General features: G+C 39.7%; 1 non-coding gene across 1 annotated transcript; it reads right to left on the bottom strand.

Moving 5' to 3' along the window:
- Nucleotides 1-12,504: 12,504 nt before the first annotated feature.
- On the bottom strand, nt 12,505-12,583 carry LOC119468363. Its single transcript, XR_005197023.1, has one exon. It is a non-coding gene; the product is annotated as a small nucleolar RNA SNORD74 (small nucleolar RNA).
- Nucleotides 12,584-18,777: the final 6,194 nt, after the last annotated feature.

Raw genomic sequence — 18,777 nt, 5'->3', positions numbered from 1 at the left:
CCTTAGGTTATGTGAAAATCTGCGTGACGTCTGCTGGGCTCATCCACATACGCGTCTCACTCAGTTTTCTCTTGTTTGCCATGTGGGCACCATGTTGTTTGCAGGGCTCCCCTAGGAAGCCCTTTTCCCATAACCATGGGCATCAAGGCACTAGGTCTCTCCTTTCTGGGAGCTTCTGTTGTCTTCCTCATTCAGGCTAAGCTTGTTGGTAGCTGGGAGAAATCAACAAAGCATAGACACCTCCTCCTCAGAGACTCACATTAGTTGTCATTTGTTATTGCTTTCTTTTCCTCCTGCAAAGGGAGTTGAATTCAGGCACAAATCTGATCAAGGTTCCAGAGGCAATTGGGAAAGTAATACCAGGGATTAATAAGAGTGGGGGTGGGGTGCTTCTAATAACAAAAGGAGCCTTCCAGGGACCTCGGGCGTATTTCTATATGTCTGGTTTGTTTCATAAATTTTGGGCAAGATGGCTCCCTTTCTGCAGTCAAATGCTATATTAAAACCAAACCTCTGTAGGAGAGAGGCTTTTCCAGCATCCGTTACAATATAGCTGTCATTGGCATGGTGTTTATTAGGTGCCCTGCACTGTGCTAAGCTCTTAGCATGCATTACCTCCTTTGAGCCTCTCATCTGCTCTGCAAGGCAGGTACCATTATTGTTCCCAATTTTACTGGAAAATAAACTGAAACTGAAAGAAGTTAAGTAACATGCTGGGTTTTAAGTGAAAGAGCTGGGATTTAAACTCTGTCTGATACAGGAGCCTCAGCTCTTAAGCCACCACGGGTGTATCTCACACAGTCTATTTCCAGCATTTTATTTCTAAAGCCATCATAAGTAAGACAATCATATGCAGTTAAAGCTTGCTTAAATCTACATGGCTCATACCCATGGAACAATTTGCTTAATGATAGAGGAGTCTTTCTCCTCCATCAAATGGCTGTTTCCTCTCAAAGGCTAAATATCTATTCCTTTTGCTTTTGAATTCTTTCCCAAAGCTACCTTGTTTTCTATCTTATCCTCACTCATCAACAGCAAGATAAGAACAAAGGTAATGAAATTGGAAGACCTGCTCTGTCAGCCTCCTTCTAGAAGATTCCTTGGCGAGTCATTTAACTTTTCTTAACTAAACTTTGACATTTCTTAAAGCATGAATGTCAAGTCTTACCTCCTAGGTTTGTTGTGGGCAATAAAAAATAATGTGTAAAAACGTTGTGTGCTTTGACATGCTGTGACATTGTTAATCATTATTAATGCAGATACTATGGGGTGCCTGGTTGTCTGCTGCGGATCAGGTGGCAGAGGCTGGTGAAGAGTCTGGAGATGAGAACTTCCTGCCAATTTTCATCTTTCACAAACTCTATCCTGAAAATAGTAACTAAGACATACCCAAATGAATTCTACCCAAGCCATTTGGATGACAGAACCTGTGGGCTTGAGGGAGTCTTGCAGGGAGGGGATGAAGTGACATGTCAGGGGACATGGAGAGCTCTGCTAAGTATCACCCTCCAAACGCCAGCATGCTATGGGAGAGTTATTCCGGGATGCCTTTGTAGGAGCAGATGCCCAGTGTTGTGTCACTATGACTCCTCCCTCCCGTGGAGATTAAACCTGCCCTACTTCTCTAGCATGAACCTAAAATTAGATGTGCAGCTGTCCTCCAATGAAGCCCTGTCTCCAGATAGTACTCAGGGCGAGATTTACAGCAGAGGCTCCAACCACATACCTGCTAGAGAGAAGAGACACGAAGAGCAATGTCACAACCCTCTGTGGCCTTGTGCTAGTCCTCGCCCCAGGGCAGGCAGCTATTTCAGGCCTCATCCACTTCCCACATATCCCCCATGCTGCACACATTTGGGTTGGCTCCTGCCTGCTTCCTTCCTTCGGCTCCTCAAGTCCCACGCTAGTTGGAGCGGTTATGGTCAGACTCAGACTGCTACGATAGCCCTCTAGTTGGTGTCCCTTCATCTCAAAGCCATCAGGAATGTGCCTCAGCTTCCATTTCCAGACTGGTTTGTCATTCCTGCTCTCACCTCTTTCCAGCCCACTATCCCTAAGTGTGGCATTCCCTCCTCTTCCCCAGATCTCCCCCTTCCTCCGGAATCCCGATGCTGCCTTGTGCAGTGGTAGAAGGTACTGCACAGTCTCCAGACTTCATTGGATGCCACCTGCTCCATTCCACCAAGGAAAAGGAATCTACTTTCCTCAGAACTTTGTTTAGACCTTCTTTCAACTTATATTCTATTGAACTCTGTACTATGTCGGACTAGGTGTGTTTTCTCCTCTCTAAATTCTGTACTTCCTAAAGTAGAAATCAAATTATATGTATTTGTCATTTTCCATCCCTCCTAGCCCAGTGCCTAGATGAGAATAGGCTCTTAATTAAATTTAAAAGAACCTGAGCATGGTGGTTCACCTCTGTAATCCCACTGATTTGGGAGGCCGAGGCAGGTGGATCGCTTGAGGCCAGGAGTTTGAGACCAGCCAGGGCAATGTAGCAAAACCCCATCTCTACAAGAAATTAGTTGGGTGTGGTGGTGTACATCTCTAGTCCTAGCTACTCAGGAGGCTGAGGTGGGAGAATTGCGTGGGCCCAGGAGTTTGAGGCTGCAGCCAGCCATGACTACACCACTGCGCACCAGCCTAGGGGACAAATTGAGATCCTGTCTCAAAAATAAATAAATAAGGGCCGGGCACAGTGGCTCATGCCTATAATCCCAGCATTTTGGGAGGCTGAGGTGGGCGGATCACCTCAGGTCAGGAGTTTGAGACCAGCCTGGCCAACATGATGAAACCCCATCTCTACTAAAAATACAAAAATTAGCTGGGCATGGTGGTGGGCACCTGTAATCCCTGCTACTCCAGAGGCTGAGGTAGGAGAATCACTTGAACCCAGGAGGCAGAGGTTGCAGTGAGCCAAGCACTGTACTCCAGCCTGTGAGACAGGGTGAGAATCTGTCTCAAAAAAAAAAATTAAATTAAAACAAATAAATATATATATTGAAAAGAAATACTTTAATAAAAAAATTATTGGTGAATTCCCTATGTAGTCATGAATAAAAGCCAGAATGTACTCGACAGGTGCTATGCTAGGCACTTCATATTTGTTACCTTTTTCTCCCTTGATCCCAGTCTGGCTGCACACGCAGGGTTCTCCCACATCTAAATATGTCTGAAACATCGGTGGGCACACCTCCCAGGAGCTCTATTGCATGAGGGAATGAGGTGCCTTCTGGGAAGAAACTTATTCTGGAGACTGCGAAGCAGCAGCCACTGGCTTGAAAGGGAGCAAAGTTTCTATCACTGGAGGGAAGATAAAAGTTCAGAGTCTTTTCTATTATTTAGAGTTGTCTGGGGGAACTGACAGAGACTGGAGAAGGGAAAGATCTGAATTTGAGGGGCGTGTGGGGACAGCATTCACATTAAAACTTCGCCTTCTATTTGAAATAGGCTTCCAGTGTTTGGTCTGTTAATGGACTCAGCTGGGGCTTAAACATTTCTGGGGGAGCTTTTTATAGAGGTAGGGAGGAGGAAATGACACTGGGCAGAGTGTGCTACCTCTTGCTCATTTGTTCCACTGTGGACAAGCTTGTTTATCTGCACTAAAGCTGTCTTTGAGCTGTCCAAACTCACTAAGTAGGGAAATTTATTGAGGCAAAGACAGATTACTTGTCTGCGACTGACTCATCTTGTGACCTTAGGAAAGCTTGTGATTACTCCATGTCTCAACACTTTCTGCTGGGAGCTGTCCCTTTGTGCCCTCATTCCCAGGATGGGACCGAGGGGTTTGATAATAATAAGGACCATTGCCACTGGCCACGCACTTGACCTTTTCCAAAGCGCAGCCACGTCCCCTCTGATCCTATTGGATTCTCTCACTGTCATATTGAGCCTAACTTTTGAAGCTGGGTTATCACATGTTATCAGTGTGTCTCCTAGGATTTTAAACTCTGCTGGCTTGCCTTGCTTCATAAATATCATAGCCAATTGGAAATGGGTTGGATCTTCCTAGCAGAGGCCGGTTCTTGAAACCCGTTGTATTTTCTGACCATTGCTCCACACTTTGAGAAAGAGGACCTGGACTTACCCACAGGCTGAGATGCCTCCCTCATCCCTCACCTTCATTTTCTCTGGAGCTGCCTCAAGGACACAGGAAGCGAAAGACCACACCGGTCTCACCCTCACAGAGGATAACATCTTTAGTATTCCCACCCTCTTAATGCTCTCTCAAGTTTTCAGCAGGAAGGTCATGCGATGATTTATCTCTTCACCCTCAGGGTCAGTCTCATGCTATTAGATTGTGTAAGTCAAAATACCTGGCCTTGATCACCTTGGCAGCGGGAGGAGATGGATATGTTTGGTCTTCAAGAAAGCTTCATAAGCAAATTCTTCACCTTAGTCTCCTGTTGGCTGTCCTAGTAGCTCCTTGTGCTTGGAATTGTGTTAGGTGATATTCTCCCTTCAAAGGACCAATCTTCCAGGGCCTCTTTGGCCTTAGAATTCTGCCCGAGTGCAGGATTACTGGGCATTGCTTTATTGGCAGCCCTTTCTGGTGATTTCATCTTCAATTTATGAGCTAGAAAAAATGTACTGCTTCTCCTCTCCCTGCCCCCAAATCACTCACTGCCTTTGCCCAAAGCCAGGTCTTCTGGGCCTTCTCCAACCATCACACCATTCCACTTTATCTGATCATAGTGGCTGATAGATGAGTGAGACTCAGCCAGAGCTAATGGATTCCATGAGATCATGAGTGATTGGGTGACTCAGCGACTTCTCTCTTAGACAATGGGAATCCAAGCTACAAGAAACAGAGATGTTTTTCTGCTTCTCAAAATAGTGACTGATTTCCCTGGGATTTTATTTCCTCCAGCCCCCACTAAGGGCTTTGTGACTCTCCATTCAGCATTAGACTCTGTGGTCTCCAGGGCAGGGCCTAACAATGCGGCTTTACTCTATGTCTTGGCACTTTCTGGTAGTCCTTTGTCTCCAGAGCAAAAACAGGAGGAAAAAAATCCTCCCCCCCCCAGCCTCACAAGTGCTGATATTGGGGGCATGCACCATGAGCTCAACTTACTAACTGAGTGATTATTGCATCTGCAACCTGACTCCAAGCCTGTAGCTGATGGAGAATGAATAGTTTCCTGCATGAATTAAGCCTTGGCAACTAGATTTACAGGGTTAAGGCCCTTTCATCTTCTTAAGCAGCCACTGAGCATTTCCTGATTAGGGCAAGCCATAGACATCCAAGTCATGGAATCTAAAGTTTGAAGGTCTTAAGGGATCTTCTTATCATCTCTTTCATCTGAAAATCAGGTCACGGAAACCCAGAGAAGCTGAACCAAGCCTTCTACCCTAACTTCAAGACACCATGTATTACTCCAAGTCACTTTTCTGCATATTACAAAACAAACATGCCTTGAATTAGGACTTTCATTTGAAAATATTCTATGTGCCAGTCTCAATGTTAAGTGCTGGGGACTTGTTGCTTGGGCACCTCAAGTGGCCGACAGTCTATGCCAACAAGAATGATGTAGTGTGGGAGGAAGGCCTTGCATCCTGACCCGGTCTTGGGCTTGTGAAATGGCCAGCTCCCCATCCTGTGGAAATGTCTTTATAATACATTTCTCAGAAATGCCCACAGAGCTGAGCAGACAGGACCTCTGCTTTGGGCTCTGGGCCTCAGGTGACCCTACATTTTGGAGAGACTTTCTTGAAATGTCTAAAGTATTCTTTTGGTGCTTGAGAAGGGCTTGGTCTGGCTGTGCCATCCAGGAGTGTCTTTGTCCCTGTTTCTCCCTTTTAGGGTGTTCTCTAATCCCATGTCACCTGGGTGGTGAACCAGATTCCTTCAGGACGAGGAGCTCAGGAACTCATCATGCATAGGGGTTGTCCTGATTCAGGTGTGTTGGACCAGTGAGCAGACCTTTCCCACTGCTGGTTCTGTATTTATTCCTGAGGATGACATGCTAGGCAGTCAGAAGGGTGATTGTTATGTTGCTATAGGATGGATCAAGTCATTTACACAGACTGGCCTCCAAAAACAAAACAAAACAAATCTCTCTTGGTTCTTAATATCCTCGGGAGGACTTACATGCACCACTTTTCCCTGATGAGGGTTCTCTACAGAAATTGCATTTCCACCTTTATCTGCTGAAGCTTGTACGGCTCACGCCTCTCCATAGATTTCCCTCAGTTTTCCCTGTGGAGACTAGAGGCAGGCTCTTAGGAACTTTCACTTGCCATAGAAATTAATCTTCCAGCCCAGCCTGACTCATTGAGGAGCTTATGCAAAGAAATTTGTGTTTTCCTGTAAATAACACCTTCCTCACAATACTGTAATCACCTACAAATATGTAGGAAAGGGAGTTTGAGGAATTGCGGGGAGGTACAGAAAGACTCTTATCAGGAGGGACTCTTGTGGTCTTCACCTTTTACTTTGAGGGAACTGATAATTCTAATAGAATTCTAAATTCTTCGGGGGCAGATTCCACACTCAAGTACCACAAATTATAAAGCAGATGGGGGAAGAAAACACACCCTGGTTTGCCTGTGGGGCCGTGAGTGGGTGCAGTGTCTGGAGATATGCTTGTTTCATAGAGATAAGCCAACTCAGTTGGCTGGGAAGGAAAGGGTCAAAAGGAGGCCATTGCACAGATGTAGAACCCTGGAAAGCTAGCTGCTTTTAAGAGTTTAGGCAGAGACTGCAGGGTGAGGACAGATTGAAAGCTTTCTGTCTAAGTTCAATTACAGTGCTATTTTAATATTAGGTCTCTATGTGATCGTTAGTCATCTTCAACAAAGCTAATGAGAAAAATGACTAGAGAACAATAAATGGTTATTTAAAAGGAGTGAATTAGTATAAATCATGTCTGAGTTTCTTTCAGTTGGTGCATCGTAGGTATTCAATAAATACCAGTTGAGTGAATGAACACCGTTGTTTTGGTTTGCCTGCGTTGCACTCTGTTAACTATACATCGATTTATTCCATAGTATTGTAGGGCGTTTTTTATTGTCAGGATGTGTGGGCATTGAGTTGAAAAGATGTAGTCCTTGCCCTCAAGGAGCTTATAGGTACATGTACACATTAGCATGTAAACAAATAAGACAAATGTGATCATGGTGGGATATTCAATAAGGAGGGTTTCGGTCTGCTCAGGAATTAGGAAGGAAGAACTCACTGAGAAGGCAGCTTTTGATTTGAAATAGGGAAGGAGTTTCTGGATGTTTATTTTATAAGAGGGGGACCTTCTAGGCAGAGGCAGAAACAAGAGCAAAAAATGATGGGTTTATATATTGTAGAGGTATACTGCAAAAGAGTGAAGACAGGAAGCTCATACGCATTGATGTGAACGTTCTAATACCTTGGTAGATGATAAAAGAATGGGAATATGTAATTCACAAAGAGGAAATAAAAAACAGAGAAACTCGTAAAAATATTCAGCTATCCAATCATCAGAGAAACGCAAGTTAGATCAAGACAACAATCTCACAAATCAAAGTAATAAAAATTTTGAAAAATCGTAAAATTTATTGTTGGTGAGGATTCCATTAAATGGACACTCATATGCTGGTGGGAATGTGGACTGACAGAACCTTCAAGAAACAATGAATGATATAGATCAAGACTTAAAAAATTCCTGTTCCTTAACCCAATTTTTCTTTTCTTAAATTCCGTCCTAAAAAAATCACTTTGAAATGTGGCCTAAGATTTATGTGCAAAAATATCAATCACAATGTTATTTATAATTGGAAATAATATCACCTGAAAAAGCTCAATAATAGGGAATGCTTGGTAAAAGTGATATATTTCCACATCATATTATGAAGCAACACACAAAAATAGGTTAGGAATGATGTCTGTTGCGGGAAACAACTTATCATAAAATATTGACTGAAAAAGTAAGTCTCAAAGTTCAGCGTGACCTCAACTGTGTAAAAAGTATACACACAACGTAGGCTTCAGGCTAAGATGGAAGAACTGGGGTCAGATTCATCTTCCCATCTAAAAAAAAGAACGAGAGATAAAATACATAAACCAGTGTTGATGGACATGAGGCAGTGAAGGACAGTGATTCCTGAGAGAGAAGCCCTTAAATTGCCCCAGCTCATTGTCTTAGAGAATTTCTAGATAGCCATGCAGGGACAATGAATCCACTTGCAGTCCAGCAGACTCCCCGAGTTAAAGAAACAGTTGGAAGACAGAGCTGAAGGTCTGGAGAAACCAAGATGCAGAGCATTTATAGGACAGAGTACCAGAAAGAGAGCTGCACAGAAGGAGAACTCTGGAGATCTTCAGGGATTACCCTCAGGTATTTAGCTAGATAAGCAAGTGTGTTTATTGGGAAATTAGCCAAAGCCAGGGAAAGACCAGCTGAAGGAAACGGAGGGAAGAATATCTGAAATACGCACAGGACTGGAGGTAGTACTTGGTTCTGAAAGACAGACTGGAAAACCTCATGACTCATGGGACATTGGATAAAGTACACAGAAGGATTTTGCCTCAGTAGTGAGGAAAAAAGTCATCCTTTGATATTCATAGAGGATAGGGTACAAGAACTCTTGTGGATACCAAAATCTGTGGAGACCCAAGTCCTTCATAAAAAATATTGCCATAGTTGCATATAACCTATGCACATTATCCTGTATACTGTAAATTACTTATAATACCTACAAGTATAAATGCTATGTAAATAGTTGTTAGACTGTATTGTTTAGGGACTAATGACAAGGAGAAACGTCGGTTCATATTCGGCACAGATGCAATTTTTAAAAATATATTTGATCAACAGTGGTTGACTTCCTGCATGTAGAACCCATGAATACAAAGAGCTGACTGTTCTTAGCTCTAGCCTGAGCATTAGCTGTAGACCAGGGCTTTGGTCCTGCCAGGCAAATATTAAAAGCAAGACCTGGAATGATAAAATGATAAAACAACTTCCAGTAAATTAGCTGCATTCCAAGTCAAAGCCTCAGAATATTTATTGGAACACAAAAATATTCAGCAAGCAGTCAATGAGGTAAAAGTCACAATGTGTAGAATCCAAGAAGAAATTATTAGTCATGCAAAGAAACAAGAAAGTACTACCGACAATGAATTAATTCATTAAATCAAAATCAGAACTGAATTAGATGTTAGAATTATCAGGCAAGAACATCAAAGAGCTATTCTAACTATATGTCACGTGTTCAAAAATTAAGTAATGACACAGAAGCTAAAAGAAAGACCCAAATCGAACCTCTAGAGATGAAATCTACAATATGTAAAAGATAAACATATTGGATTGAATTAAGGAAAATTAGATGTGGCAGAAGAAAAGATAAGGTTGAAAATACAGAAACAGAACATTTCCAACATGAAACACACAGAAGAGATTTAAGAAGAAGAGAGCCGTAGTGAACTATGGGACAACTTCAAGCAGCCTAGTACATATGATTTGAGCCACTGAAGAGGAGAGAGAGGTAGGAACAGAAAAAATATTTGAGGAAATAAAAGTTTGAATCTCTGAAATGCGATAAAAATGATAGCGATACAGGAAACCATGTGCATAAGAAAAATGAAAAAAATGACTCCAAGGAAAATAATTAAACTTCTCAAAACCAACTGGGTGCGGGGGCTTACACCTATAATCCCAGAATTTTGGGAGGATGAGGTGGGTGGATTGCTTCAGCTCAGGAGTTTGAGACCACCCTGGGCAACATGGTGAAACCCCTGTCTCTACTAAGATACAAAAATTAGCCGGGTGTGGTGGCACATACCTGTAATCCCAGCTACTCTGGAGGCTGAGGCAGGAGAATTGCTTGAACCATGGAGGTGGAGGTTGTAGTGAACTGAGATCACACCACTGTACTCCAGCCTGGGCGACTGAGTGAGACTCTGTCTCCACAAAAACAAAACAAAACCAAGCAAACAATCAAAAAACTTCAAAGCACCCGGGAAAGGAAAAAAGATGCATTATATACACAGAAACAAAAATAAAAATCTAACAGATTTCTTGTTGGAAACAATGGTAAGTGAAAAAACAATGGTGCAGCATCTTTAAAGTATGGAATTCTATACGCAATGAAAATAGCTTTTAAAAATGCTGATGAAATAAAGACTTTTCAAACATACAGAAACTAAAAAACCTCATCAACAGCTGACTCTCATGCCAGTAAATATTAAAGAAAACTTCGGGCAGAAGGAAAATGATACCAGGTGGAAAGATGAATCTACTCAAAAGATTAAGGAGCACTAGAAATGCTGGTGGTGGTGGTTGTTTTTGAGACAGAGTCTGGCTCTGTCACCAGGCTAGAGTGCAGTGGCACAATCTCGGCTCACTGCAACCTCCATCTCCCGGGTTCAAGCGATTCTCTTGCTCCAGCCTCCCGAGTAGTTGAGACTACAGGTGCATGCCGCTATGCCCAGCTAATTTTTTGTATATTGTTAGTAGAGACGGGGTTTCACCAAGGATGGTCTCGATCTCCTGACCTCGTGATCTGCTTACCTTGGCCTCCCAAAGTGCTGGGATTACAGGCGTGAGCCACGGCACCCGACCAGAAATAGTAACATGAGTAAATATATTTGATTTTAGATTATTATTTGTCTCTTTAAAAGATAGGTAAGTGTTTAAATAAAGGTAATCACGATGTAGTCAGGAGTTTACGTTCCTTGTAAAGTTAAAATATAAGATAACAAGAGCACAAAGATCAGGAAGAGAGAAATGAAAGTATTCTATTGCAATTGTCTTATGTATTAAATGTCATATTAACAGTTAAAGGTAGACTTTGATAATTTGAAAATGTGTACTAAAGCAACCACTAAAATAGTTAAGAGTTATAGCTGATAAGTCAACAAGAAGGTAAATTATTTTAAAAACATTCAATTCATCCAAAAGAAGGCAGGGAAAGAGGAAAAGGTGGTTAAAGAACAAATGTCATAAATAGACAAAAAATTAATGAGAGTGTAGACTTAAACCTAACCATACCAATAAGATGTCAATGTTACGCCCTCTATGTAAGGGCAAATATGTAATTATATTGATAAACCAGTGACTCAATTGTGCTGCATATAAGAACCGCAATTCACAATTGAAAAAACATAGAACTAGCCCAAATGCCCATTGGTCAATGAGTGGATAAACAAATTGTGGTATAAATATGTCATGGAATGTTACTCAGCCATAAAAAGGAACAAAATCGTTGCATTCTCAGCAACCTGGATGAAATTGGAGACCATTATTCTAAGTGAAGTAACTCAAGAATGGAACACCAAACACTGTATGTTCTTACTCATAATGGGAGCTAAGCTATGAGGATGCAAAGGCATAAGAATGAGAAAGTGGACTTTGGAGACTCGGGGAAAGGGTGGGAGGAGGGTGAGAGGTAAAAGACTACACACTGGGGACAGTGTACACTACTTGGGTGATGGGTGCACCAAAATCTCAGAAATCACCACTGAAGAATTTATTCATGTAATCAAATACCACCTGTTCCCCAAAAGCCTATTAAAATAAAAAAAATAAATTGCGCTGCCTTAAGAAACACTTAAAATTTCTTATTAATAAATAATAATTATACATGTTGATAGAGTACATGTGACATTTTGATACGTGCATACAATGTGTAATGATAAAATCAGAGTATTTAAGATATCCATCACCTTGAACATTTATCATTTCTTTGTGTTGGGAACATTTCAAATCTAGCTATTTTGAAATATATATCGTTGTTAATTACGGTCACTTCACTGTGCTTTCGAATACGGGAACTTACTCCTTCTGTCTATGTTTGTAGCCACATTTAGTGATTTCTCTTCTCCCTTCCCCGCTCCCAGCCTCTGGTAAGTATCATTCTACTCTCACCTCATGAGATAAACATTTTAGCTCAGACATGTGACTGAGAAAAATGTAGCGGTAGTTGTCTTTCTGTGCCTCACTTATTTCACTTAACATCATGACCTTCAGATCCACCCCTGTTGCTGCAAATGACAGGATTTCATTCTTGTTTAACGGTGGACTAGTATTCCATTGTGAACATGGACCACATTTTAAAAATCCATTTATCTATTGATAAATTCTTAGGTTAATTCCATAATTGACTATTGTGAACAGTGCTGCAATAAACATGGGAAGCAGGTATCTCTTTAATATACTGATTTTCTTTCTTTTGGTTAAATATTCAATAATGCGATTGCTGGATTGCATGACAGTTCTATTTTTTTTTCTTTTTTAGCACCCTCCATGTTGTTTTCTATAATGGCTGTATAAATTTACATTCTGACTAACAGGGTATACGAGTTCCCTTTTCTCCACATCCTTGCAAGCATCTGTTATTTTTTGTCTTTTTGATAATAGCCATTCTAACTGTGGTAAGATAATATCTCATTATGGTTTTGATTTGTGTTTTCTTGATGATTCGTGATAGTGAGCCTTTTTTCATATATCTGTTGGCCACTTGTATGTCTTCTTTTGATAAATGTCTATTTGGATCCTTTGCCCACTTTATTATTATTATATAATAATATATAATAATAATATAAGCTGTCGGCATTCATCAATACTCTCAGATGTCTCTACCAACATAGGCTTTATCAGAAGCTTTTGTCTACTTTTTAATGGGATTATTTGTTTTCTTGCTGTTGAGTTGGGTTCCTTGTGTATTCTGGTTATTAGTCCCCTGCCAGAGAGTTTGCAAATATATATTTTTTCCATTTAGCAGGTTGTCTTTTCATTCTGCTGATTGTTTCCTTTTCTGTACAGAAGCTTTTTAGTTTAATATAGTCCCATTTGTCTGTGTTTTTGTTGCTTGTGCTTTTGAGATCTTAGCCATAAAATAGTTGTCTAGACCAAAGTTCCGAAGAATTTCTCCAGTGTTTTCTTCAGGTAGTTTTATAGTTTTGGGTTTTTTATTTAAGTCTTTAATCCATGTTGAGTTGGTTTTTGTGTGGTGAGAGATAGGGGTCTAGTTTCATTCTTCTGCATATGGATATCCAGTTTCCCCATCACCATTTATTGAAGAGGGTGTCCTTTCCCCAAAGAATGTTCTTGATTCTTTTTTCAGAAATTAATTGGCTGTAAATTGGTGAATATCTTTCTGGGTTTTCTGTTCTGCTCCATTGGTCTATATGTCAGTTTCCATGATGGTATCATGCTGATTTGGTTACTATAGCTTTGTAGTATATTTTGAAGTCAGGTAGTGTAATGCCTCCAGCTTTGTTCTTTTTGCTTGGGATTTCTTTGGTTATTTGGGGTCTTTTGTAGATTCGCATGAATTTTGGAAGTTTTTTCCTATTTCTGTGAAGAATGTCATTGGCATTTTGATGGAGATTGCATTGAATCTGTAGATTGCTTTGGAGTAGTACAGTCTCAAGATTACTTTTAACAATATCAGTTCTTACAATCCATGAGCATGGATGTCTTTCCATTTGTTTGTGTCCTTTTCAATTTCTTCATCAGTGTTTTATAGTTTTTCTTCTAGAGGTCTTTCATCTCTTGGTTAAATTTATTTCTAGCCATTTTCTTATCTTTTGTAGCTATTGTAAATGGGATTGCTTTCTTGATTTATTTTTCAGCTAGTATCTTATTATTGTATAGAAATACTACTGATATTTGTTTGTTGATTTTGTATCTTGTGACCTTACTGAATTCATTGATCAGTTCTAAGAGTTCTTTTGGTGGATTCTTGGTTTTTCTATATATAAGATCAAGTCATACAAAAAAAGAGACAATTTTGACCTTCTGTTTTCCAATCTAAATGCCTTTTATTTCTTTCTCTTGCTAGAGATTGTTCTGGCTGAAACTTTCAGTACTATGTTGAATATGAATAGTGAGAGTGCGCATTGTTATTGTGTTCCAGTTCTCAGAGGAAATTGTCTAGCCTTTTCTCCATTTGTTATGGTATTAGCTGGGTTTGTCACATATGGCTTTTATTATGTTTTATTATGTTTCTACTATGCCTAATTAGTTAAGAGTTTTTCTCATGAAAGAATGTTCAATTTTATCAGATGACTATATGGTTTTTATCTTCCATTCTATTTATGTGATGTGTCACAGTTATTGATTTGTGTATGTTGAACCATTCTGGCACTCCTGGGATAAATCCCCCTTGATCATATGTATTATTTTTTTGATGTGTTGTTGGTTTGCTAGTATTTTGTTTGCTGTATTTTGTTGAGAACTTTTGCATCTACGTTCAATAGGGATATTGATCTATAAGTTTCTTTTTTTGTTGTGTTCTTGTTTGGTTTCAGTATCAGGGTAATGATGGTTTCATAGAATGAGTTAGGAAGAATTCCTTTCTCTTTAATTTTTTGGAATAATTTGGGAAAAATTGGTGTTAGTTCTTCCTTATAAGTTTGGTAGAATTCATCAGTAAAGTCATCTGGTCCTGAATTTTTGTTGTTGGGGGACTTTTTATTACTCATTCAATCTCATACTCATTATTGGTCTGTTCAAATTTCCTATTTCTTACTTGTTCAATCGTGGTAGATTGTACGTATCCAGGGATTCGTCATTTTCCTCTAGGTTTTCTAATTTGCTAGCATATCGTTGTTGATAAGAGTATCTAATAATTTGTTGTATTTCTGTGGTATCAGGAGTAATACCTCCTCTATCATTTCTGAGTTTATTTAGTTGTGTCTTTTCTCTTTTTTTGTTAGTCAGTTAGCAGTTTATTGACTTTATTTATCTCCAGAAAACTGTTCAATTCATTGATCCTTTGTAATTTTTTTAGTCTTTATTTCATTTACTTCTGCTCTGATCTTTATTATTCCTTTCTTTCTACTAATTTGGGGTTTGGTTTGTTCTTGCTTTTCTAGTTCCTTGAGGTGCATCACTAGGTTGTTTCTTTGAAATCTTTCTGCTTTTTTGACATAGGCATTTTTTGCTATAAACTTCCCTCTTAGCATTGCTTGTACTGTATTCCACAGATTTTAGTATGTTGTATTTTTACTTTCGTTTATTTCAAGAATTTTTAAATCTCCTTCTCAATTTCTTCCTTGATCCAATGGCCATTCAGGAGCATGTTATTTAATTCCATGTATTTCTAAATTCCCTTTTATTATTGATTTCTAGTTTTTTATTCCATTGTGATCTGAAAAGATACTTGATAAGATTCTGATGCTTAAAATTTGCTGAGACTCATTTTTGTGGCCTAACATATGGTCTATCCTGGAGTGTTCCAGGTGCAGATGAGAAGAATGTGTATTCTGTGGCTGTTTGGTGAAATGTTCTGTAAATGTCTGTGTTCTAAAGTGCAGTTTAAATCCAATGTTTCTTTGCTGATCTTCTGTCTAGGTGATCTGTCCAATGCTGAGAGTGGGATGTTGAAGTCCCCATCTATTATTGTATTGGAGTCTGTCTCTCCAGTAGGGTCAGTGGTGGTTAGAGCAGATTCATCTCCAAGTTCCCTGACTGTGCTAGCAGGGAGTGATGTCAGGTGGGGCACACCTGTCCTGAGGCCTGCTGATGGTGCACATAAGCACCCAAAGTGGCAAGCAACACTAGCTGATCTGCAGGTCCCTAGATGGTGTGGTCATGGTGGTGGTAGTGGTGAGGACAGGCTTGTCCCCAGGCCCCAGGAAGGCTCCCAGACAGACCAATCTCCAAGCCTGGTGAAAGCACATGCATGTGCAAAGTGTCTGTGTCTGGGGATGCAGGGTTGCTGTCAGTGGTAGCAGCTCCAGGCAGGTGGCTTTCAGGCCCTGGGGAGTGCATGCTTCAGCTCCCTTTGTCCTGGAGGCAGCTTCCCAGGTGCATTGCACTGCCATTCCCTGGGCTGTAGGACATTGCATGGGCTAGAGTGCTGGGCACCTGGTTGCAATGCCGGGCCCAGCCATCCTACTTGGTGGACATGAGGTGATATCAGTGGAGTTCTATGGATATGGAAATGCAACGTCTGTTGGGCCTCAGGGCAGGATATAGTCTGGTGGGTCCTGGGCTCTTAAAATGGCTGTGTGCTACAGCTGCTTGTGTCTGAGGAGTGTGTGGGGTCCAGCATGAAATACATCTCTGAAGCAATTTCATGATATGAACTCTAGGCAGCTTCATATACTAGTCTCAGGGCCCATGAGGGCTGAGGAGCTCTCCTGTAGCTAGGATTGCAAAAGTCTGTGGGAATGTGGAGAGGTGGGGATCCTTTGCTCACCTTTTCCCTGCACTGGGGAGTTTCTTCTGACACAGAGCTGGTTCCAATCCTGGCCAGGCCAGATGCTTAGCTTCCGTCTCCTTCCCTGCCTCAGAGATTCCCTGGGTGCCTCCAGGTAGCCATCTTGAAGTCCCTCCACTCAGGACTGTGTATAAACACATTTTAAATATAAAGACTCAAGAGGGTTAAAAGTAAAAGGATGAAAAAGACATACCAAGCTAATGCTAATCAAAAGAAAGCTAGGGAGCTTTTTGTAATGTCAAATATGGTAGATAGCATAGAATATTGCCAGGTATGAAAAAAGTAATTTTATAATAATAAAGGGTCAGTTTATTAGGAGCAAATAAAAGCCCTAAATGTTTATGCATCTAATAACAGAGTTTCAAAATAATTGATGTAAAAACTGATAGAACTGCAAGAAAAAATAGATATATCCGTGACTTTAGTTGGAGATTTTAATAACCCTCTCTGAATAATTGACAGAATCAGTAGAGAGAAAATCAGTAAGGATATAGATGATTTAAATAACACTATCAATCAATGTGGCTTAATTGATATTCATAGTATCCTTTACCAACCTACAGCAGAATATACATTCTTTTCACCTGCAATGGAATTTTTACCAAGATAGACAGTATTATGAACCATAAAGCCAGTCACAATGAATTTATAAAAATTCAAATGATGTAAAGTAAGGGAATTAAATGATCAACAACAGAAAGGTTTCTGTAAGAGTCTCCAAGATTTGACAATTAAATAATGTACTTCTAAAAGAACTATGGGTCAAAGAAGAAATCAAAAGAGAAACTAGAAAATATCTTGAACTGAATGAAAATGAGTACAGCATATTAAAATCTCTGGGATGGCACATTGTTGGGGGAAATTTATAGAACAATAGGGGCATATTAGAAAAGAAGAAAGATGGAAGGATCTCTAAACAACAACCTCATCTTCCATCATAAGAAAGGTGAAGATTGAAATCTAAAGCAAGTAAAAGGAAGGAAACAAGAAAAATCAGAATAGGAATAGATAAAATTGCAAACAGAAAAACAATAAACAAGTAATCAAAAGTTGATTCTTTGAGATCGATAAAATTTATAAAACTCCAATCCAGGCCAGGCACGGTGGCTCATGCCTGTAATCCCAGTATTTTGGGAGACTGAGATGGGCAGATCACGAGGTCAGAGATTGAGACCATCCTGGCCAACAGGGTAAAACCCCTTCTCTACTAAAAATACAAAAAAAATTAGCTGAGTGTGGTGGCGCATGCCTGTAATTCCAGCTACTCGGGAGGCTGAGGCAGGAGAATTGCTTGAACCAGAGAGTTGGAGGTTGCAGTGAGCTGAGATTGCACCACTGCACTCCAGCCTGAGGGCAGAAGGAGGCTCCATCTCAAAAAACAAACAAACAAAACACTCCAATCCAGACTGATAAGAAAAAAACAGAGAAGACACAAATGACCAGTATCAGAAATGAGAGGCAAAATTGCTACAATTTCTGTAGCCGTGCAAAGGATAATAAGGGAATATTACTAACAATTTTGTCCACTAAATTGGACAACTTAGATGAAGTGGAAGCTCACCAAAGAAGAAAAAGATAACCTACATAGCCCTATATTTAGTAAACTAATTGAATGTATGGTTAAATTATCCCCACAAAGAAAAGTCTAAGTTTAGATGGGTTTCCTGGTGAATTCTACCAAACATTAAAAAATACATAATAGTGATTTTGTACAAACTCCTGGAGATAATTTAAGAAGTGAGAGTATTTTCCAACTTATTCTTTGGAGCCAGCACTACCCTGATACAAATAGCAGGCAGAGACTTTACAAAGAAAGAAAACTTCCAACCAATATCTCCTAAGAACAGAGATGAAAATAATCTTAACCCGATTTTAGTAAATTGATATAGACAATAAAGGATCAAGATCAAGTGATATTTGTCACATGAATGCAAGACTGGTTTAATGTGTAGAAATCATTAAATACAATTTATTATATAAAAAATCTCCAACAATATATGATTATCTCCATGGACCCAGAAAAAGCATTTGACAGGATCTACCATTTCCTGATAAAAACTCAACACATTAGAAATAGAAGGGAGCTTTCTCAATAAATCACATCTATTAAAACTATTAAGTGACATCATACTTCATGGTAAAAGACTGAATACTTCCCCAGTAAGATCAGAAACAAAACTAGAATGTCCACTCTCATTAAATCTATGTAACATTATACTAGAGACCTAGTCAGTTAAATAAGGCCAGGAAAATAATTAAATGACATCCATCTGGGTAAAGAAGATGTAAAACCTTTGCAGATGATTATCTTTGTGGAAATTCTAATGGAAACTATACACGAAAAGTTACAAGAACTAATAAATGAGTTTACCAAGGTTCCAGGATGCAAGATCAACATATAAAAAATTATATTTCTACATAATGCAAAAGATTGTTGGAAATAAATCATTGAAAATTTTTAATAATACAGTTTACAATAGCAATATAAATGTAAAAACTTAGGGATAAATCTGCCAATAGATGGAAAAGATCTGTATGCCGTAAGCTACGAAACAGTGTTGAAACAGATGAAAGAAGACATAAATAGAGAGATAAATAGAGTTTGTGTTCTTTTTTTTTTTTTTTTTTTTTTTT

This window comes from Cebus imitator, unplaced genomic scaffold (assembly GCF_001604975.1).
Source record: "Cebus imitator isolate Cc_AM_T3 unplaced genomic scaffold, Cebus_imitator-1.0 Scaffold416, whole genome shotgun sequence".
NCBI lineage: Eukaryota > Metazoa > Chordata > Mammalia > Primates > Cebidae > Cebus > Cebus imitator.
The sequence above is the reverse complement of the archived record's forward strand: the minus strand, read 5'-3'. Positions and strand labels throughout refer to the sequence as shown.